Genomic DNA, 8,911 nt, shown 5'->3' with positions numbered 1-8,911 from the left:
GTACGTCTACCAACAGCTCGCAGTGACATCATGAACATTCTATTAAAATAGATACTTGCATAGTGGAGTATTTTGTTAAACATGGAGCTAGCTAACTAAATAACGAACCATAATCCTAACTCATAACGTTACTACCCAGCATGAATCTGCAGGTAGCTAACCAACCAGGTTCAATATTAGCTAGCTAACATTAGGCTATAACTAGCAAAGCAAATGGCTCTGAGATATGAATAATACTACTACACAGATCATACACATGTTAGCTAGTGAACCAGCCAGGTAACGTTAGCTAGCTAGCTAACAGTACACTTTAACTTGGAATGAAAACGAGTTTATGACAAAATTAGAATGCGTAATATCTGAAAACGTAGTTAGCTAGACTATCTTACCTGTATACATTGAATGACACTTCTCCCTCTGTCACGGATGCCATGATTGCCCTTAGTTTGAAGATGTAATCCAGAGACAGGTATTTTCTCCATCTCCTTAGCTGTCATACACTCAGCCTGGCCTGCTGAGGAGTGACAGACTCCATCCTAGCTGGAGGGGTGCTCTCATATTATCTACGAACACAGACAGGGCTCTAACTCCTCTAGCTCCACAATGAGATAGGTTGCAGGCCAGGCAGCAGGCGGTTAGCCAGCCTGCCAGATTAGTGGAGTCTGCCACCAGCACAGTCAGTGTACTCAGCTCAGCTTTCCCATTGAGACCGTGTCTGTGCCTCAATCTAGGTCAGGCAAAACTAAACATGGCGGTGTTCGCCTTAACAATCTCACTGGAATAAAGCCTAATCTAATCCTGTCATCATTGACAGAGATTGTGATAATACCTCTCATCTCAAAATAGGACTACATATTGTTAGATCCCTCAATTCCACTCACTAGTCAATGATCTAATCACTGATCATAACCTTGATGTGATTGACCGCCCAAGCCTGATGAATTTACTGTGTTAAATGAGGCCTCTCCTCCTTGTTACACTAGTGACCATATCCCCTGCGAATCCCACAAAATTTACGACAGCAAATTTCAATGTACAAAAAAAAGACTGTGTTTTTGTATTTTGAGCTTCTAGTCATGAAATCTATGCAACTTACTCAATCACTTTTTATAGCTACTGTTTACAGGCCTCCTGGGCTGTATACAGTGTTCTTCACTGAGAACCCTGAATTCCTATCGGACCATGGCAGATAATATTCTCATTTTTGGTGTCGTCGATATTTGCATGGAAAAGTCCACAGACACTTTTGATTATGAGTTTATTTGTGCTTCTAACGGTGTTCTTTTTCCAGAGGAAAGGATTCTGAACAGGTTGGAGGAGCCAGTGCACAGTGAGGGCCCTCACCGGAGCGCACCACAAACATTTTAAACATAACGATAAAATAAATCACTTACCTTTGAAGATCTTCCTCTGTTTGCAATCCCAAGGTTCGTAACATTGCAAAAAATTGGATTTTGTTTGTCCAAAATATGCAGAAAAACAAATCCATGATTTTGTCACTTCTAGATTAAACTACTACAATGCTCTACTCTCTGGCTACCCGATAAAGCACTAAATAAACTTCAGTTAGTGCTAAAATCTTGACTAGAAACAAAACATTTGATCATATTACTCCAGTGCTAGCCTCTTTACACTGCCTTCCTGTGAAGGCTAGGGCTGATTTAACAGTTTTACTGCTAACCTACAAAGCATTACATGGACTTGTTACTACTTATCTCTCTGATTTAGTTCTGCCATACATACCTACACGTATGCAACAGTCACAAGATGCAGGCCTCCTTCTTGACCCTAGAATTTCTTAGCAAACAGCTGGAGGCAGGGATTTCTCCTATAGAGCTCCATTTCTTTGGAATGGTCTGCCTATCCATGTGAGTGACGCAGACTCGGTCTCAACCTTTAATAAGTCTTTACTGAAGACTCATCTCTTCAGTAGGTCCAATGATTGAGTGTAGTCAGTCCCAGGGGTGTGAAGGTGAACAGCAAGGCACTGGAGTGACAAACCACCCTTGCTGTATCTCCCTGACCGGCTCCCCTCTCTCCATTGTGATTCTCTGCCTCTGACCCTATTACGGGGCTGAGTCACTGACTTCCTAATGTTCTTCAATGCCATCCCTAGGAGTGGTGCGTCACGTCGTGCCAGGTTTTTTTTAAAGCTATACTCGACTTGAGTGGGATGAGTCATTGACGTGACCTTCTTGTATGATTTTGCTCCCACTCGTGCATTGGAGGAGAACTTCGTGGTCTATACCCTGCCTTGTTTCAGGGTAGTAAGTTAGTGGTCTTTTGATATCCCTCTAGTAGTGTAGGAGTGTGCTTTGACAAAGTGGGTGGTGTTATATCCTGCCTGGTTGGCCCTGTCCAGGGATATTGTCAGACAGGGCCACAGTGTTCCCCGATCCCTCCTGTCTCAGCCTCCAGTATCTATTCTGCAATAGTCTATCTGCCGGGGGGCTAGGCTCAGTCTGTCCTATCTGGTCAAATTCTCCTGTTTTATTTGGTGTCCTGTGTGAACTTAAGTATGCTGCCTCCCATCTCTCCCTCTCTCTCGAAGGACCTGAGCCCTGGGACCTTGCCTCAGGACTACCTGGCTTGGTAACTTGTTGCTGACCCCAGTCCACCTGGTCGTGCTGCTGATACAGTTTCTGCTGTTTTGCCTGCGGCTATGGAAACCTGACCTGTTCAACGGACGTGCTACCTTGTCTCGAATCTGCTGTTTTCGACCCTATCTCTCTCTCTCTTTCTCCCTCCCTCTCTCTCTCTCTCTACCGCACCTGCTGTCTCGACCTCTGAATGCTTGGTTACAAAAGCCAACTGACATTTACTCATGAGGTGTTGTGGTGCTGACCTGTTGCACCCACTACAACCACTGTGATTAATATTTTACCTTGCTGGTCATCTCTGAACATTTGAACATCTTGAAGAACAATTAAATCTCCACTGGCACAGCCAGAAGAGGACTGGCCATGTGCTTTTTAAATCTCCACCGGCACAGCCAGAAGAGGACTGGCCATGTGCTTTTTAAATCTCCACCGCCACAGCCAGAAGAGGACTGGCCATGTGCTTTTTAAATCTCCACCGGCACAGCCAGAAGAGGACTGGCCATGTGCTTTTTAAATCTCCACCGGCACAGCCAGAAGAAGACTGGCCATGTGCTTTTTAAATCTCCACCGGCACAGCCAGAAGAGGACTGGCCATGTGCTTTTTAAATCTCCACCGGCACAGCCAGAAGAGGACTGGCCATGTGCTTTTTAAATCTCCACCGGCACAGCCAGAAGAGGACTGGCCATGTGCTTTTTAAATCTCCACCGGCACAGCCAGAAGAGGACTGGCCATGTGCTTTTTAAATCTCCACTGGCACAGCCAGAAAAGAGGACTGGCCATGTGCTTTTTAAATCTCCACCGGCACAGCCAGAAGAAGACTGGCCATGTGCTTTTTAAATCTCCACCGGCACAGCCAGAAGAGGACTGGCCATGTGCTTTTTAAATCTCCACCGGCACAGCCAGAAGAGGACTGGCCATGTGCTTTTTAAATCTCCACCGGCACAGCCAGAAGAGAACTGGCCATGTGCTTTTTAAATCTCCACCGGCACAGCCAGAAGAGGACTGGACACCCCTCAGAGCCTATGTTTCTGCCTTTCTAGGGAGTTTTTCCTAGCCAACGTGCTTCTACATCTACATTGCTTGCTGTTTGGGGTTTTAGGCTGGGTTTTGTGACATCTTATAAATAGATGTGATTTTAAATGACAATATATTTACATACACAGCTCTGATTGGCGAACAGGATTGTTTACACTCTAGCCTACCCCTTCAAAGTGAGAAGATACATTTGCAAATAAAATATGACTGGTCAGAATAATTGTTCAGAATAATCAGATCAGGTTGTGATGTCATGTGGTGGGCCACAAACTCCATCCCACCTTAACAGGGCTTAAAAAAAAGCTCTTACAATAAAAGGGCATTTTTCATAAAGTGTTTCAACATCACAGTGTGGAAATATGTATATATATAAAGGAAAATCATTTTGACTTCACTGCCAATTTAAGTGAATTCCATAGACTTATTGGTTCATAATGAATTATGTAGGGAAGGTCTTTGGGTCACACTTGATTTGGATAGTCCAGATTATCCATTTGCTCTGCTACCAACATACTACCAACAAATGATCTGTTGATAAGCAACTGCTTGCTAAAGTTAGTGTTATGGTTAGGTTTAGAATAAGGTTTAGGGTTAGGGTTAAGGTTAGGGTAAGGGTTAAGGTTAGGGTTAGAGCTAGGGTTAGGGATAGTAGATAGTTAGTTGACATGCTACTGATAGTTGTAGAGCATCTACAGATGGACTATCCAAATAAAGTGTTTTCGGTCTTTGTTCTTCTGTTTTCGGCTTTTGACTGTTACAGGGTACTGTGAGAACAGCAACTAACAGTTTAGTTATCCATCCACAGTTCCTCAAACTAGACATAGTACACCCCTGACCCTAACCCCTTACCTAGCTAATGCTAGCCACAAACGCTAACGCAACAAGACGTATGATACTGTACTACCGATATTCCTCCACCAGACCATTCGTAACATATCATATAAAATGGAGGGACACAAGAAAAAAACATATTATAATGTGAATGGGTGTGAGGCACCATTGGCTCTACAAATCATCCCATGGTTTTTACAAATTGGGACACATAATTTGCTACCGTGTTCATTTTTATTGATTTGTGTTGTTTTAATCAATAACCCGAGACAGGCTTCTTGTAAAACATCTTGGCTTGCTGTTCGTTCATCAATGCATTTTTACAATAGATGCTCATCTATCTTAAACTATAAACTATAAGGATTACTGCATGACCACTGCAAGGTTAACCATGATGGACTCAAGTATGAATACCACAAATACCTTACAGTCTCTGGCAATACATTGAATACAAGCAAACATACATCTTTTTTTGTATTAATGTTACAGAAATGTTCCAATATTTTATCGTTTTTAAAGGAGTTCCATATCAATTTATATTAATTCATGAAAAAATGAGCTAACTGCAATATCCAAAGCACGGCAGAAGAAGTGATAGAAAGAATATAGGAAACACTTTGTTTGGATGAGATAGTCAATCTGTAGGCTAAAGACAAGCTGTTGAAATGCTGCTGATTGCCTACAGATAGTTTGTTGAACATCTGTAGATGAACTCTTATAGAAAGTGTGAAAACCAAGATATAAGTACAACAACAGGAACGACAGATTGTGAACAAAGAAGATAGGAGATTCAACAACAAAGAGTAATTCACATAAAGAGAGTACGGAAAGGTACAATGCTGCAGCTATTGATAGCGGGTTTCGAGAAAAATGATGCAGGAGTTAGCCTTAATCAAAATAACATCCATTATTCTATAGCAGACACTCAAAGGCAAGAAGGCTATAGTAGGCTATTAGCAACCGTTCCTGTTGTAGTGGCCATTTTCTCATTTGTGACATTAGCACGCTTTTTTTTCAGTGTGATGTACTGTTACCTTTATGGTCCCACTGTTTATTAAAGGGTGTTAAAACCATACTTAGATGGCCATTATATTGCCATGTACAGTTCATTTATGGAAGGTGTGAACATTGTTACAGGGTAGGAAAGTACTTAAATATCTCTACCCGGTAGATTTGTGCTTGTTTGCAAAGCTAATGCATGTCAACATGTCAATATCATATCTGTGATACATAACGATGTGTAGGCTGTTCACATTTTAATCCACTATCTTCCTTTGTTGCTACCACGTAAATACATGATTTTAGAAATCCCATATACGGTGGGTCTCAGGAATACTGACAGAAGCGACGAGAACATAAACCAGAAATTGATTCAGCTGTAAATAATTCAGTAGTCTGTGTTCTTAGTGCTGAAGCATTTTTACTCACTGCCATGAAATATACTGCAAATAAGACTAGGTATAAAATAGTCTCAGTCTATAATTACATTTTTACAATTTAAGTCGGACTGAATCAGTTCCTTTCTTATTTTTTTTTTAGCATTTAGGGCTAGTCTCAGCAGTAGACTATGTGATCAATTATCACTATGAAAATATCATAAAGTTATCATAAAGAAAGCATACGGAATCACATACACCAGTTGTTTCACCTATAACTGAAAAAGTTTGCGAACTTTGACCTCAGAACAGCCTCAATTTGTCTCTACAAGGTGTCAAAAGTGTTCCACTGGGATGCTGGCACATTTTGACTCCAATGCTTCCCACAGTTGTCACGTTGGCTGGATGTCCTTTGAGTGATGGAACATTCTTGATGCACACGGGAAACTGTTGAGCGTGAAAAACTCAGCAGCGTTGCAGTACTTGACATACTCAAACCGGTGCGCCTGGCACCTACCATACCTCGTTCAAAGGCACTTAAATCTTTTGTCTTGCCCATTCACTTTCTGAATGGCACACATACACAATCCATGTCTCAATTGTCTCAAGGCTTAAAATCCTACTTTAACCTGTCTCCTCCCCTTCATTTACACTGATTGAAGTGGATTTAACAAGTGACAACAATAAGGGATCATAGCATTCACCTGGGCAGTCTATGTCATGGAAAGAGCAGGCGTTCTTAATGTTTTGTATACTACAAAGTCATGTTAAGTGATTTTAGTTTTGAACTGACTTTTGTTTTGGCAGCTGTTGTATCCTTCTGACTTCAGTATGTCCACAGACATACAGATACACATCATTAGAAATATCTAACCATAGTAGTTACATGTAATCTACAGATGGAGGATCTTAATTTGAGCCAGTTGGCTACAACAGGAAAATAATCATGCAGCAATAGGAAAGGGAAATATTATGTGGCTTATAATTCATGGTAAGTCTTGTAGGAGGTTAAGTTTGAAAATTCAAATAGGAAATTACAAACTTCGGGAAGCCTTTTTCAAAACTCAAATACTGTACAAGTTTCCATTTCCTACTGTGCAGAAAAATTCACAGCAGCAATTAAGATCCTACACCTGTAAGAATGAAGTCGACATAATCAGTAATTATATTATATTTGATTTCTTAGTCTGTGCTAGTTAGTATCATTTGGCTAAATGATTCACAAAACTTTCGTCATCATTTTGGAGTTTGTCACAGTGGTTTGTGACATAGCATCATGTCCAAGGTCATTCAAAACTATAACTGCATCTGAAATGGTACCCTAAACCCTGCATAGTGCACCACTTGGTCAAATGTAGTGCACTATATAGGGAATAGGGTGCCATGTGGGGTGCAATCTATGGCAGGATTTACAGGTTGGATATTTCATCAGCATTGATTACCGGGAGAATGTATACCCTATAATAAACTCAAATTATAGCCTATGAAATACGAAGGGTGATTTTCAATTTAATGGCTATCATTGATTGATGCCCTCAAAGTATAATTGAGCGCTACGATCATCTATTTTAGGAATCTTATCATGACTTAATGCCATAGTTAAGTCTCTCTAATCTGCCATAGATTTATTTAGACAGATGACACAATGTTTCTCTCCAACTGCACAGTTTCATAGAGCCTGCGTGCCAAATTGCTCCCTATTCCCTATAGTGCACTACATTCTTATAAAAAAAAGGATCCAAAAGGGTTCTTTGGCTGTCCCAAAAATGTAGAACCCTTTTGGGTTCCATATGTAGAACCCTCTATGGAAAGGGTTCGATGTGGTACCGAAAATGGTTATTTAAAGGGTTCTACTTTGGGGACAGCCAAAGAACCCTTCGTAGGTTTTAGATATCACCTTTTTTTCCTAAGAGTGTACTTTTGACCAGAGCAGAATGGACCTACTGTGTGTTCAAAAGTAGTGCACTATATAGAGAATAGGATGCCCTTTCAATGCATCCTTATTTAAGCATAGTTTAATCTGCCATAGATTTTATTTGACAGATGACACAATGTTTTTCTCCAATTACACAGTAACACAGACAGTGAGTCCTATTCAAATCTCACTTGGTTCAGCTATGTACATGCTCAGTGATTCTCAAGAGGTTTGTGGTTTCGGTTTCACAAGCCGCCATACTCTTCCAGTTTAAAGTTGTTGTGCTGTACACAGTGAGTGTTCTGCAGTTGTTGTTCAATTTTCACATTCATCAGAGTAGTAATGCATTCACAAAGAGTGTAGATCATGATTGGACTATGCAGCCCCAGCGTCTTCCGTCTGCTCCTCCAACCTCAATCAGTGGTCTATAACTATTTAGTTATTCCTCTCAGTGGTCCCTTCCACCTCACTGCTCCTCTCTGCTCCAACCGATAAAACCTACACGTGAAAGTAGGATTGGAGCCGACAGCCAAGGTGTCGTTGGAAAGGAAATGCTATGGTACAGTATATGGAACAATCCTGGATTCTCAGCTATAGGGCACAAGCAGGTACAGAGCTCTGTGGTAGATTTTAATGTAGAAATGTTCCATGTTGCGAATGTCATAAAATATAAACTATTCAATTCATATCAGGAGTGTTGTAATATTATCTCACTTTGACAACAACTGCGGTGTCGGAGCATATTGTCAGTCAGTAGGGAATTCTCTACGCAATGTTTTTATTTACAGTATATAGTATAAAAAAATTATGTTGGCTACAGAATCACATAGCTATCAGCCCCATTTTCCCATGTTGATTCTGTGTCTCGTGTCCTAGTGCTTTGCTCTAAAGTATGCTTTCAGCCATCATCCAACCTGTCAAAAATAATCTGTAGTTTCTTCTTCTACATGTGAAATGTCACTGTTTTTCCTTTTGTTTTGAAGTAGATGAGAAAGTGGAAAATAATGTTCTGTTTTTCCCATGAGATCTTAATTTGACTCCATGGAAGTAGAGTTAAGTGTGATGCTTAGAATATGCCTCAGCAATCTTTAAAGTTCCTCATCAATGTAAGTTTACAGGTGCTTGCTTCCCAGGGAATAGAAAGAAGATCAAC

Source organism: Oncorhynchus nerka, linkage group LG4 (assembly GCF_034236695.1).
Source record: "Oncorhynchus nerka isolate Pitt River linkage group LG4, Oner_Uvic_2.0, whole genome shotgun sequence".
In the NCBI taxonomy this organism is placed as follows: Eukaryota; Metazoa; Chordata; class Actinopteri; order Salmoniformes; family Salmonidae; genus Oncorhynchus; species Oncorhynchus nerka.
This window is presented reverse-complemented; position numbering follows the sequence as displayed.